Below are 15,550 nucleotides of genomic sequence, written 5' to 3'. Positions count from 1 at the left end.
CCCCACTCACCTATTGTACTCTATGCTACTTTCTCCCCATCCCCACCCTCCTCTCACTTATCTCTCCACCCTTCAGGCTCTCTGCCTTTATTCCTGATGAAGGGCTTTTGCCCGAAACGTCGATTGCGAAGCTCCTTGATGCTGCCTGAACTGCTGTGCTCTTCCAGCACCACTAATCCAGAATCTGGTTTCCAGCATCTGCAGTCATTGTTTTTACCTATGTCCGGTTCCAAGCTGAGACTTGCCTTCTGTCGACCAAGATTGGCTCTGGTGGATGAAATTGAGAATTCACATTGTTTTTAAACTTGAAGACAAAGGTTACAACTTGAATTTCAAGGAAAGAGATAATCAGCAACAGGAACCTTCTCAAAGTAATTTGTTTTTAGAAGAATTACAGGCCAACGTTAATAATATTTTTGTTTTTGAATTATAGGTGGGACAAGATTTGTGATGTCTCTTAGAATAACCATATTAGAGTTTAACAGATACGTCATAAACAAAAGCTATTCATCAGATTATAAATATTTTGTAATCGCTATTTGCAGTATGATTAATGACACAAAATCAGGGATTGACATTCTTTTCCACTTTAGTCACTAGTTTTGAAGCTCACTGCAGCTCACACATCTTCTTGCTTTGCTTTATTCTTAACCTCATTTTGCTCAGGAGTAGAGATGATAGTTAAGGTTGTTACTGAGCGAATAAATAGTTTAAATCTCTGAATCTTTCATACCCCCTCTCTGCAACTGTTTATTTTCTTTCCAACTGAATAAGGAAGTGAGAAAATTCTCAATGTAACTTAAAAGTCTGAAGGACTGTTCAGCACTTTTCCCCATGGTCAATAGCAGCAAATTTACAAGGTTGCTAGGAATGAGGAGAAGTGGTAGGGGCAGGGCAGGACAGGAATAGGGGATAAGAAACCTTGGCTTAATTATATTCTTGAGAAAAATGTTTTTTTGGCTTTGTATGTTAGTTTTCATGAACAAAATTATGAGTCGTCAATGAAAATATGTAACACATGAGACTATAGTTGGTGGGAATGGAAATCCAGGAATTGATCGCATTGTGTCTATGACACTTGACCTTCAGCAGTAGAATGTCCAAAACATATGCAGACCCTTTTAATAGTCCAATTTTCAGATCATGTTTTGGGCGTGCTGTTAGTGGTAGTAGTAGAAAATTAGAAGCACATTACTGTCAGGCAAGGATGGCCCTTCAAATGTGCAAAAGAAACAGCAGAATGGCAATCGTGTGAATCATTGGTTTAAATGGGAACAGGAGCATGATGGTTATATTACTGAACATGTAATTCAGAAGGCTGAACAAATCATCTGGAATATGACTTCAGATCTGACCACAGCAGTTACAAAAGTTAAGTATGTTTAATTAAATCTGGGATACAATGTTAATTTTAGCAAAATTGACCATGTAATTAATAGATTTTTGTAAAAGTCTATCTGGTTCATACTATTCCTTAGGGAAGAAATGTGGCTGTTCTTATCTGTTCTCTGCTACATGTGACTCTCGGGCTACAACATTGTGGTTGATTCCCAAATGTCCTCTGAAATGGCCTAGTAAATCATCCAACTGTCAAGTATGTCAGCACCTTCTCAAGGGCAAATAGGATGAGCATTAATTGCAGGCTTTGCCAGTAATATCCATATCCTCCAAATGAATATAAAAGAGGAGTGCAATATTCTTGTATTGGAAAATCTGGCAACAATAAGTGAATAAAGAATAGTTAATGACTGTTCACGTTGTTAATGGCAGCCACATCCTTAAATTAATAAAAAATAATATTCAGTATCCATACGTTGAGAGATCTGACTGAAACTAATAACAGCGTCAAGGTAAGGCATTAATAAGAATATGAAACAGCTCTACTGCATATACTTGAAAACTAATTTAGATCTGTTTTATTCCTACAGAGAAGTGTATTATCTTTCATTGTATCACCTGTGATTTGCTCTTTCAATTTTCTTGTTATGGATTTCTGCCCTGAGCCTTCAGCAAATAATAATCATGTCTTGGTTGTGTTTTCTTAATTTCTGTGTTTCATGGGTTCTGATGCAAGAATATGTCGAATAGATTCAAACCATAGAAACCAAAAAATGCAAAATCAGAAGATTTTCCAAATGAGTTAATGAATTAAATTGGAAAAATGTATATTGAATTTGAAAATTAATCAGATCATTGGAGTGCATATCTACCATCTAAATCAGGGAAATTGGAACTAAATAGCATGAACCTTACTTGTTTGAATCAGATCTAATGATAATTTAACTTCTATGGTTGTTTTATCTTCTATTAAAATTGCAATGCATTATCAAATTAAATTGTATGCTTTAAACAAAAGAAAGAAAACTTGAATTCATATTGTGCTTTTCATGATTCCTGGGAGTGTCAAAGTATTTTATAGCCAAAAAGTACCTTTTAAGTATATTCAATATTGTAAGGTAAACAACCTGGCAGCCAAAGTGTGCACAGCAAATTCTCGCAAACATAATGTGATGATAACCAGATATTCTATTCTTTTATGATGTTATGACTGAGAGATAACTATTGGTTTGGACACCTGAGTTAACTTCCATGATCCCCTTTTGAAATAGTGCGGTGGGATATTTTACATTCACCCAATGGGGCCTTATTTTGATTTCCGATACAGCACTGGAGGTAGAGCCTTGAGTTTTATGCTCCAGTATTAGAATTAGTTTTTACTCCAGACCCTTGTGACTTAGATGCGAGAGTGCACAAACTAACAAGATTTATTTATTTATTATCCCAAAAGGTATAAAATTATGTGGTTAATTAGCTTGAAGTACACTAATTCATATGTAGGCAAAGATAGCAGCCAAACTTTACTGTTATCAAGTTCATACACACAGGAGCAAAATACTTGATTGAGTTTGACTGACAGAAATTGTTGATTTCTTACAGGGGATGTGATGGCCTAGTGGTATTGTCACTGGAATGTCATTCCAGGGAGTCAGGTAATGTTCTGGGGACTCGGGTTTCAATCCTATTTTGACAGATGGTGGAATTTGAATTCAATAAGAATCTAATGATGACCACTAATCCATTGTCAGGAAAAACCCATTTGGTTCACTGCTATCCTTTAGAGAAGGAAACTGTAAGTTACCTGTTCCTGACACTTAGCAATGTGTGTTTTTATTCCTTCACAGGATGTGGCATTGCTGGCCAGGCCCACATTTATTACCCATCCTTAATTGCCCAGAGGGCAGTTAAATATCAACCACGTTGCTATGTGGTCAGAAGTCACATGTAGAGCATACCAGTAGTTTTCTTTCTTGAAGGACATTAGTGAATCAGATGGGTTTTTCCCGGGCAATTGATAATGGTTTCATAGTCATCATTAGACTCTTAAATCCAGACATATATTGGATAAAAAAATTCACATCTGCCACGGCAGGGTTTTAATCTTTTCATCTGGATCCCCACAAAACTACCAGGGTCACTTGATTAATAGTCTAGTGAAAATACTGTTCGGCCATCATCTGCCCTCAGTGGTTGACTCTTATTGTCCACTGGGATGGGCAATAAATGTTGATCTAGTCAGTGACACCCTAATCTCAGTGACGAGTAGAGAAAAAAAACAGAAGAATTCTCTGTTTTTCAAATTGTGCTATCCAGACTTTAAAATTTAATTGGACCGTTGGATTAATCTCACACATTTTCAGTTTAATGACTCATCTGAAAGAATAACACCTCAAAATGTGCTGCGCATTCCAAAGTATCAGTTTACTTTATGTGCTTAAACTCTTGTGTAAGGCCAAATTTACAAAGATGGAGACAAAAGTGCTGCTAACAGAAGTAATGTTGACAAGTAGGAGGCTGGAAGAACACAGCAAGCCAGGCAGCATCAGATGGTGGAGAAGTCAATGTTTCAGGTATAACACTTCTTCTCGGGGTGGATGTAAGGGGAGGCTACAGATAAAGGGTGGGGTGAAGGAGGGTTTTGGGTGGGGACTGGGGTGGATTGGTGAGGCAGTGAAAAGTGAACACAGGTAGAGGGTACGGCATGGTTGGTCATTGGGAGGAATGAATCTGGCTGGTGGCTGGAAGGAGGGATCGGTAAGTGGAACAGAAGAGAGGAGTAGGGGCTGGAAGGGAAGTTGGTGGATGGGAAGGGAGGCTATTTGAAATTGGAGAACTCAGTGTTGAGTTCAGTTCAGCCTGGGTGCAGGATGCAGCACTGATGCAGTCATCAATGTAACGGCGGAAAAGTTGGGGAACAGTACCTGTATATGTGCTGAAGAGGGATTGTTTGATTTAGTCGACAAACAGGCAGGCATAGTTGGGGCCCATGCGAGTGCTCCACGCTGGTGTCCAGCCCCCTCTCGTCCCCTTTGGATTCCAACATCTGCAGGTTCTTTTTGTTGCTAACAGAAACAATGACAGCCATGTGGGTTTGTATTTGTAATGTTATTATTTTAAAATGCTGTGGATAACATTTAAAATTCAGCATCTATTTTAAAATTGTGGCGTGAATGCATCTATTATGTGTATATCTGTGCCTGAATGTGCAATATTTACTGAATTTGTTAACATGTTACTGCAAGTGCTCACTGTCCCCTGGTGGCTAAACAGCAGCATGCATGTAGCATAAACATTTTAAACATTTTAAAAAATACTAGACAGTCATCACTCAGAGTTGTCCATAAATATTGGTCAAGCGAGTGGGCCACAACCAATCCTGGGGGTTCATCTACCAAAATTCACGGGACTTATCCCGCGGCCACTGCTGGAGGAGGGGAGCTAGCGTCTCATTTGTAGGCGTCTCATTTGTAGGGATTGGAGGCAGCATTATTGGATACAGAGGGGCTAACAAATGTGAAGTGGGTAAATATTTACCTGCAGCTAAAATTTATTTAACTGTATTGATAAGTAAATCTTGTTAATTATACCAAAACCTGATCTTTGTTTTCTGTCAACCTATGTCTACAAAGACAGGTAAATTGGGGAGTTTTGCATACTTTTTGTAATGTTTTTAACTTTTGTGACAGCTTTATAAATAGCAGGGCTTAATTTCCAGTTCAGCACCCCAGTGAAGTGTGACAGTAAATGTCCAGTTTTCATCATCAGCTTTTTGATAATTTTCCTATCCAGCTGCAACTACAAGATTGAAGGTGTAGAGTCAAGTCATAGAGTCATGGAGATGTACAGCATGGAAACAGAGAGTCATCCTCAGCACAGCACGAGATTTCATTGGTCCAAAGTGTGACGTGAGCAGCTTCAGTAACATGTGCAGGGTATTGAAACTTGGAAGATAATTGCTACAGTGAATCTTTTCAGGCCACTATACATATCTTGTGCTTAATAGTAATTAATTCCTGATGCTGTATGATGTGGACAAGATTGCTTAGGCTCATACTTTGTACTCTGCACAGTAGAATGCTTAATATTCATAGACATTTGCAAGTGTTTTTCAGCTGTAAAGATATCTGTGTAATCCTCTTACTCTTTGATAGGCCTCACATTAATCGACAGTGTAGCCCCTTCCCTTACAGAAAGAAACATCTATCTCACCCAACCTTTCTAAAAAAGGGTCACTGGACTCAAACATTATGGAACATAGAAAAGTACAGCACCGAACAGGCCCTTTGGCCCACAATGTTGTGCCGAGGTTTAATCCTAATGTAAAATATAGTAACTTAACCTACGCACCCCTCAACTCACTGCTATCCATGTGCATGTCTAGCAGTTGCTTAAATGTCCCCAATGACTCTGCTTCCACCTCCACAGCTGGCAACACATTATGTTTGTTCTCTTTTCACATGTGCATCCAGATGTTTCTGTTTTTGTTTGTTGCCTATCTCACCACTCCAGGTATGATGGCAATTTACATTGCAGATTTTTTATTTGCATCATGATGAAGGAAAACAGCATTTGCACATCACAAAGCGAGACTAGGCCCAGCCTCGAGGTAAAGCCCCAAATTTATAGATTCCTTTCTTGGTAACCCTCCCCATCAATCCCATTGGCTATCCATTTCTCTACATTCCCAGTCAACTCGTCTCTCCATCTCCCACTTTAAACTCCAGTTCCAGGCATATCAAGTCATGGGTGAGTAAGACAGCAACAGACAATGATTCTTAATGGATTGCCGGGACATGGATCAACAATGAGCAGTCTTATTCTTGCTGACCAGTGCCAGGATCATGTCCTCACAAGGGCTGAATGTGGGATGCCCCTCCTCCTGTTCTGGCTCTCTCCACTTGAATCTGGGTTGTTTTCTCATGTAATGCAAGAAAAGGGAGGGTTTGAATGAATAGCTGTTAGTGTTTGTACAGGTGGTGAGCTGTACTGAGTGAGTGAATAAGTGCAAAAGGCATTCAGAATTGGTAGGGTGAAGGAATTGGGGTGGGTGACATTCAGTGCAATAGCGAGTGTGGTAAACCATGAGACTTGGTGGGAGGTGATGCAGCAGCAGAGATAGAGTAGATGTGAGGCAACAGAGAGAGAAGATAATGGTGCTCTGACCTTCTTTCTGCATTGCTGTGTGCTCCTCTGGACTATGGATGCTGAGCTGTTCCTGATATCAGTTTCTGATCAGGATCCAAGGGTCTGATGTTCAGCCTCTTCTACTGGTTTTGTATGGAAAGAGGAAATCCTCCTTCACACAACCCTGTCCACCAGGATCTCCAGGTCCTTGTCTGCAAAGTGGGGTGCTAATTTCTTTTTATCTGTCATGTCTAAGGCAAATACAGCCATACAGGGCAACTTTGGACTACCAACACATGATCAGGTACACGTGTGCCTTTTAAATATGGAGCTGGTGCCAACAGTCCCTGCAAAGGCGAGTATTTCCACCTCCAGTGACTGGGAGAATACAATGAATGGGAGCAGCATAGGGTTGCGATGCATAGTTAATGAGACACATTTTGGATAATAGGGCGAAAAAACACACTAGGCCTCACAGAGAGAAACCGCTCATAAAACTAGCCAAAAATAACGCACAGCCTCCTTTGACAATCCCATGTAAAATTTGTGGATTTGTAGGCAGAGGAATGTTCATCATACTGTGAGATAGGTGTGTCGCACATTGTCAATATGATGCATGCAGGGAAAAGTTCTGCCAGTAAAATCCCAGAAATGTTTTTTTCATTATATTAGGCGTGGGTTTTGCAATGACGGAGAACTTATCCACTGTTGCAAAAATCATGACGGAAGCCAGAAATCAAATATATCATGTCTGAACATGATATCTAACAATTTCACAAGAATGGGAATATGGACTGGATAAGATTCATGCATTTGTATTTGTAGACTGCTCATTTAAATTAGTAGTTTCCCGCATTCATGTTGAAACTCAGAATACAAGATGAATGAAAAAGGATATGCACATGTTGGTAGGGGAAATGTTTGAACCCTACAGAGTCCTTTGGAGAGGTGAGGTACCATTTAGAGAGGTAGGTACTCATTTGGAAATGGCCCAGGCATAGAGAAATTCAGCAGTGTCCGGAAGAAATAAAGTACCCATGAGAGAGGTTCAGTACCCATTAGGATTAAGTGTAAAAATGATTGCCCATTTACTCATTAATTGTGCAGCTCATAGGAACTGTCAAAGGCAACAATCAAAAATGTCAAAGGAAATTGTCAAAGCATTTAAAACTCTTGTCCATTAGGATATTGGAAATAAAAATGTTCAGAGTGCTAAATAAATTGCTTGTCATTTCACACTGTCACTTAACATAAGCCTCATGGTTACCACAACGGGATTAATACTATAGGACTGATTTCACAACCTTCCATATCACAATGCCTGCCATTTCTCAGTTTGACAGGCCCAAATGGCTGAAAACACTTTGAAGTGGGACTATGAATTTCCATTTTTTTTAAAGTTTATTGTATATCTGATTGAAATGTTTCTTCCTATAAATGATTAAATATTTGAGGGGACATGTAAATGCAATGAATGTGTTATTATAAATGATAGGGTTTTGTTTTTAAAAGAAGTCTGTAATAGACACAAAAAGTTAAATGAAGATTTATTTCCTAGATCCTAAAACTGGCTCATGGAGCCTGGGTGAGTTGACATGGTAAGTGTTAGGAAAAGGGTGGTCAGTGGGGCTTTGGTTTCATAGAATTAACACTAAATTGGCATGGTGTTACAGAAGGCCATGGGTGTAAATGGAGGGCATACGTTGTCAAGGATGATATCACGGTTAAGGGTGTTGGTTAGAGGGCATAGAGTAATCTGGAGAGAATGATGGACTGTGGATCTGGATGGAGTACATGAAGTTGCATGGCTGGAGGTTAGGGAGTGTGATTTTTCAAAAAGATTGAATACAATGGTGAAGCATTGAGGTGGACCTTCCACCCAGGTGGCCTCTGAAACCCATACACTCCCCAGCATGAAAATTCCAACTTCTGGGGCACTTTCTCCATGCTAAGATTTGTGGAGCTGGGAGATGTCCCAAATTTGCACCCTCAACCCGTGAATGACAATTCAAGCTTTAACATTCAGGCCTTCAATTTCTTTCAGTTTTCTTGTTGCTAATTTTGAACAAGAGATTTTTAGAACTTCTGCGTATCATTTTAATATGAAGTAAACATTTGTACAATCATGGAATGAGACAGCACAGAAAGATCCCATTTACCCCTTCTAAAATATTGGTTCAATACATCCCATTTCATTTCTCTTTCCCAAAAGCTTAATAAATTATTCTGTTTCAGATTTATTTCATACCCTTTTGAAAATTGTTTTGAATTTGCTTCAATCACTTTTTCAAAATATGCATTCCAAATAAATATCTGTTGCATTTTGTTTCCATTGAAAATGTTTATGCTTATTTGTTATATCAGAACCCTTTGTGATTTAAACATACCTCTCAAATGTCCCTTAACCTCTCTGCTATAAGTGGAACAATTGCCAGCGTCTCTTGTCTCCCTTTTTAACAAAAGTTTTTCATGATGAGTACTATTCTCATAAAGCTACTCTACATTCTGCCTAAGGTTTTGACAATTTTCTAATGTATAGTCCTCATCTTTGAGCACATCCCTTTGGAGGTTAAACAGTGTTTTATTAAGTTAGTGTAATGTTTTTACTTTGCCTCTATTCATAAAAACAAGAATTTTCTGTTTTAAACAATCTTCTCAACTTATCCTACCACCTTCAAAGACTTGTCTCATTTGGCTTATATAACCTCTTGTAATTATTCCCTTCAAAAATGAATCACTTCCACATGTTAAAATGCATCTGCAATTTGTCTTCCCAGCTCAGCAGTCTGTATCTGCCTTTCTGAAATCTGCTTGATTTACATTTATTACATGTATAAGTCTCATACAATCTGAAAACTTTAAAATTATACCCAAAACCAGTCATTAATCTGTACATGAGCTTCCAAAACAGAACTGAGGGACCTTTACATTTCTCAATTTAAAATGTCCATGTTCTCTTACTTTCTACTCCAGCATCTAATCAAATTTCATATCATAATCATCACTGCCCCTTTAAAAGCCATTGACTTCAATTTTGAAACTCCATGTACCGTTTGTCAACAAAGTCACCTTTCATCTATTAACCCATATTTGCTAAAGTGTCTATTCATTTTATCCATGATAAATGTCCCTAAAACATTTCTGGGGTTCTCTGTATCTCATTTTTTGAACAGAAGAGTTATATTTGCAATTTACTAGTCATCAGGTTGCACTCTTGTATGTGAGAGGATGAATAGAAAATGTGGCCAGAGCTTTCACCATTTCCACTCTTGTTTCTCTCTGCGAGCAAGAGTCACCCATCTGCTCCATGTGCTATTACTGTAAAACTTACGTATTCTTCATCTATTTTCATCCTATCCAATTTCCCTATTTCATTCTGTATCAGCACCTCCTCTTAAGTGAAATAAGCACTCATTTAGTAGCTCAAGATTTCCTTTTTGATCCTTAATTGACTCCAGCCTTTCATTGACTGCTCTATTACTACTTAACATGTTTATAAAATATTTTTGGATCTCTTTTCATAAACTCACATTGCCACTGGCTCATTTGGTTCCTTCTCCACTTGGTGCTAAACTTCCTTTGAGCATTTCAGCTACAGCTTCCATTTTGATTAGTTAATCCAAGGAAATCAGCTTTGATTCTTTCAGATAAATATAACTCAGCCTTTCTCAGAGTTTGATTGTAGAATGAAAATACAATGGAAAATAAACAATGGTGGATACATTTTGCCAACTGCATATACCAAACAAATTCATGCTAGCTCTCTGTTTTAATAATTTGTATTTATTAGTAACAAGTGGACATTGCTTATAATGCAAATTATTGCTATTGACAATGATGAACCATTGTCTTAAAACCATTGTAGCTTACTGAGCCAGTTAAGAAGACTGATTACACTCAGTCACATTTCTGGTGATCTGGAGTCCCAAGAAGGCTAGGACTGATAAGCACAGCTGTTCTGCTTCACAAAGGTCCAGAAAAGGCTCTTAATGTTCTGAGGAAGGGTCACCCGACCCAAACAGTAACTCTGATTTCTATCCACAGATGCTGCCAGATCTGCTGAGCTTCTCCAGCAATTTCTGTTTTTGTGTCTTAATACAATACAATTGGTTCATGGTCAATATTGCTGATATTTCTTTTCTATTGCAGATTTTATTTAATTACTTGAATATATTTACTTGAGCAACACATCTTCCTTTACTATTATAATGTTTCCTATTTCAGCTACAAGGTCGAGAAAAAGATTGCTAGTGGCTGTGTTCAGCCAATAGCTTATAGGAAGTGTCCATATATGTCTGTAGCATACCACTATACAACGCTGCATAACAGCTAACAAGTCATAGATTTAACCAATAAACATAATAAGTGGTCTTGCAACTGTGGAATGTATTTGGCTCCAGTCTGGTTTAGTCTATGTATAACAGTGGTATGTGGGATATTATAAATAAATCTGTCAGCATACAAATAACCAGATAAGCATTTGGTATAGATTTATGTTGAGTTTACATTACAAAGAAATTAGAAAATCTAAAACACTGAGTCTGAAATGAAAACAGACTTGGTGCAAAAAGCAACGGTTCCATTTGTCTTGGCTATAGTGTGGTGGAATTTATCTTTTGACTCAGTTTGCTGGATGGCTGGAGTGGATCAGATTGGTTTTGATGCCCATTCAGCCTGAGGTGGTTTTGAGATCTGCTTCCATGTTCTACCTATGCAGGACAACATGGCACTGTGGTTTGACCTACCTTAAGTCCGAGACTCAATGCTCAACTTCTAGTTCTGAATCTTAATCTACATCACTACACTATCTCAGCTGTTAACTGAAGGATAAATAAAACATTTCGCTTTGTAGCAGATCTAGAGAGAGAAACATGAGTGCTTCACTTTCCTTATAATTCCTTTGCAGTGTCAGATGCAATCCCTGTAATCGTATGACAAAAAGACAGTATTGTGCAAATGAGAATCGTGTGGTTGGATCACAGATGTTGCCATGAATGTATACCTTGAAAGATAAGAATTAAAGTTGGATACATGTTACAATAATGAATTGGATAGATTTACTTCTTAAGCCTTTTTAAAAAAGCAAACAACATACAAAGTTCATTTCTTCACAGAGCTCTGTTAATGGCTTTGGTCAGATGCATAAAAAGGCCACTCATTATCAAGATGGAGAAAAATACCTTGATGCAGAGGGATTTGGGTATCCTCATGCATGAGTTGCTCAAAGTATACAGATACAGAAGGTAACAAGGAAGGTAAATGGAATTTTGACATTTATTGCTAAAGAAATTTAATATAGAATTAGGGGAATGTTGTTGCAAGTATACAATGCATTGGTGAGGCCCCATCTGGAGTACCATGTCCAATGTAATTGCATTGGAGGCAATTCAGGGAGGGTTGAGTAGATTAATTCCAGAGATGAAAGGCATGTCTTACGAATAAAGATTGAGCAGTTTAGATCTACACTTGCTAAACTTTAAAAGAAAGACAGGACATCTAAGTGAGGTATCTAAGATGATAAAGGTCATTGCCTCTAATGGATAGCATTAACCAATTGTCAGTACTGTCGGAATCCATTTCAAAGCTGCTCATTGTAACATATCAAAATGCCCGCTATTTCTGTCAGTGCAATCCTTAATATGTAGCAGCTTAATCCGTAGGAATGCTGGATCCTTGGCTTTGTTACTGGGCTAATAATGACTCACAGATGGAATTTTAAATTCTACCTGAGCAGCTGGGAGAATTAAAACCTGTTTATTAAATAAATCTGGAATGGAAAGCTAGTTCCAATAATGGTAATAATGTAATGATGTAATTGCAGTAAAACTAACTGGTTCACTCATGTCCTTTAGGGAGGAGAATGTACTGTACTTGCTCTGTCTGACACTAATGTGGCTTTTGACACATAACAATGTGGCTGTCTGTTAACTGCCCTTTGAACTGATCTAACAAGTAATTGAGCCTTCAAAATCCTCTGTTACTTCTGGGGACTTGTGCCTAGATTGTGAGAACTGTCATGCAGTCTAGTCAAGCAATGTCCTTTGAGAGTCATAATTACAGAATTCTATCTTTTAGCCACTATGCCAGACTTCTCCATTAGCCTGCCCTGGGAAGGTCCCATGATGGTAGTAAATAGCAGTGCCTGATCTGCCATTCAATATGATATAGCTGATCATCCAACTCCATAACCTGTTCCGCACACCCTTTTTTCCCTTTAACTCTAAAAGGTATATATAACTCCTTCTCAAAGAAATTCAATGTTTTGGCTTCAACCACTTTCTGTAGCAGACAATTCCACAGGCTCACTGCTGTCTGGGTGAGGATATTTCTCCTTATCTCAGTCCTAAATGGCCTAACGTGTATCTTTAGACCATGCCCACTGGTTGTGGACCATCCCACCCAGGAGGGTGAACTTGCAGTTTTTTTTACATCTGTGCGGTCCTTAAAACTGGAAGGTGTCAAGCATGCATCAGGATAAATACCTTTCTGGTCGAACTAGAGAGACTTTTTGAGTAAGCAATATTAAGTTTACTGCATTTCTGTAACTATTTACAAGTTACATGAATTAAATCTGCATTACTACAGAGACTACAAGGTGTACACCAGCCTCAGGTCTGACTCCTACAAGCTCTTTCTTAATTCTGACTAAGACTCATCATGGTGGGTGATGCTTACTGCACTCAATTAAATATTAACACTTTCATACAACAGTCCTTTCCAGAAGAGAGGCTGTGGTCCTGGGCTGTCACCAGTATCCCCAGACCTGAGAAGTCTCATAACACCAGATCAAACATGGCCCAGTAAGTCTCCTTTTAATTATCGTCTTTTACCCCTCCTTGGCTGATGAAACAGTGCTCCCCCATTGCCCTCAATGCATTTTGAGGAAGCATTAAGGGCAGTTGGTGCATATATGTGCTCTAGGTCAGAGCTTTCAATATTCATAGAATCCTGACAGTGTGGAAGCAGGCCTTTTAGCCCATCAAGTCCTCACTGATGCCTGAAGAGCACCCCATACAGACCCCATCCAACCCCTGTAACCCTGCATTTCCCAAGGCTACTCCACCTAGTCAGCACATCCCTGTACACTAAAGGAAATTTAGCATGATTAATTCACCTAACCTGCACATATATAGACAGTGGGAGGAAACCAGAGCACCCGGAGGAAACCCACATATACAGGGGGAGCATCTGCAAAGTCCTCACAGACAGTTGCCCAGGACTGGAATCGAACTCGGGTCCATGGCACTGTGAGGCAGCTGTGCTAATCACTGAGCCACTGTACTGCCCACAGCCAAAGGTAACAACATTTATCTTTGAGCTAGCTGAGACCTGAAGGACACAGTTATCGTACATGATCTGCAGCAGATGTTAAGTGGACCAATAGGAGAGAATAAATTGTTTGATCTTATCCTTGCCAATCACCCAGTCTGTCCATGACAGCAACAGCAGCGATGACAACCATGCAGTGAATTTAAAGCCCTGGCTTCACAGTGAGGAGATCAGTGATACACCTAAACGGAATGAAGTTCAGGACAGATCTAGCAACTCAAACTGAACTTTCATGAGGAACATGTCTGATGGTAGAATAAGATAATTTCTTTGTCATTTTCTTAAAAGTTGGAAATCCCAATTCTCTTCTGTTTTTCCTTCTGTAGAACTGTTGGAATATCTACATTCCGGCAATGTTGTGAGGGCAATCCTTCAATACAGTGCAGCATCTCCTATAATCCATTACCCAAGCTCATTGACCAAAAGTACTGACAACAGCCACCAAAATGTTCTTCAGTATTGATCAAGATCAAACTGAAAATTACTGTCATGGAAGTGTATATTGTTGTAAATAAATAAGACTGTCTCAACACCATACAATGTGTTCTGGACCCACCCTCTCAGTTTTTAAAAAAAATTTAACCTATTTTTCTAATCAACCTGTTCAGAGATGTTAGTACACACTTCTGGAGCAATGGAACTTGAACCTGAGCATTCTGATCCATGGTAGGGACTGGTAGGGACACCACCACTTGCCACAAGATTTACTCGCCCACTCAGATTAGTTTTTAAAGTCAGTGGTACACAGACCTTTTATTTATATACTTTTTAAAATTAATCTGTTTTCTGTATCCTGTTCTTTCCAATCAATCTGTTCAGAAATGTTATTACACAGCTCTGAAGCAGGTGGGACTTGAGCTCCTGGTTCAGGGGTAGGGACACTACCACAGTGCTACAAGAGGCCCCCCTCCTCAGAATTTTAAAGGTCCAGATTAATTAGGGCCTGGGAGTGGATTCATTGTCCAATAGCGGACAGTAGGCAGTCCCTGAACAGTGGGAGGCCCGGCATCACTGACAATCAGCAGCTCACCAGCTTTGGGGTAGAGGCTGGAGGGAGTGGTGGTACTGTTGTTTCAAGCCCTATAGAAGAGAGAGAGTGTGAGGAAGAAGGCCAGGAAAGTTCATTTGAGTCTTCAAAAATGGCCAGAGCTGCCTGGTCATTACACTGGAAACAGCAAATCCTGCAAACTCAACCAGAGCTGCAACCTCCAGCCATTATTGTCAATATCTCATGGAGGTGACAGGGGTCTTGACCACTGGCAGGAGAGCTGACATGTCACCCACATCTTGTGCCACTCAGGCAATTAACAGGGCAGTGATGGGCCTTCCCTTAGATCACTGTTGAAGAAGTAGTAGTCCTGGTCACTAGCCTTTGGCTACCCAGAGATCATCAGCTCTTCTGTACTCAGCAGCGACACCAGACTGGTAGTGGTTTCTGCCAATATACAACACTCACCTATGAGGTCACACAAGTCAGGGTGAGTGATGATGGCGGGGTTGGAAAAGTGGAATGGGCGATTTCACAATAAGGCTTTCAGCAGTGTACCCCTCCCCTGATGCCAAGTCCCTTAATTAGGCATTGAGTGCCTCAGAATGAAGGACACTCCCCTGCCCTCCCCTACCAGGAGCCTACAAGGATTTCCTTCTTATGCTGCTGACCATATAGTGATCTCCCTGGCTACTGCTGGATTATTGCCATCAGAGTGGGATGAGGTGAGGCCCTTTCTCGATCATTAATTGCCTGTTTAAGGATTTCAGT

The 15,550-nt window shown here is 39.5% G+C and overlaps 2 long non-coding RNA genes across 2 annotated transcripts in view; one reads left to right on the top strand and one right to left on the bottom strand.

Annotated features, from left to right (window-relative positions):
- LOC122556717 overlaps nt 1–10,164 on the bottom strand; it is a 13,988-nt gene extending 3,824 nt beyond the window's left edge. Inside the window, exons 1-3 of the long non-coding RNA XR_006313626.1 lie at nt 9,993–10,164; nt 4,260–4,400; nt 218–267 (exon numbers count right to left, since the gene is read on the bottom strand). This is a non-coding gene — a long non-coding RNA (uncharacterized LOC122556717). The remainder of the gene's footprint in view (nt 1–217; nt 268–4,259; nt 4,401–9,992) is intronic.
- LOC122556718 lies at nt 1,104–14,529 on the top strand. Its single transcript, XR_006313627.1, has 3 exons — nt 1,104–1,850; nt 11,577–11,717; nt 14,118–14,529. It is a non-coding gene; the product is annotated as an uncharacterized LOC122556718 (long non-coding RNA).
- Nucleotides 14,530–15,550: the final 1,021 nt, after the last annotated feature.

This window comes from Chiloscyllium plagiosum, chromosome 14 (genome assembly GCF_004010195.1).
Source record: "Chiloscyllium plagiosum isolate BGI_BamShark_2017 chromosome 14, ASM401019v2, whole genome shotgun sequence".
Lineage (NCBI taxonomy): Eukaryota > Metazoa > Chordata > Chondrichthyes > Orectolobiformes > Hemiscylliidae > Chiloscyllium > Chiloscyllium plagiosum.
This window is presented reverse-complemented; position numbering and strand designations above follow the sequence as displayed.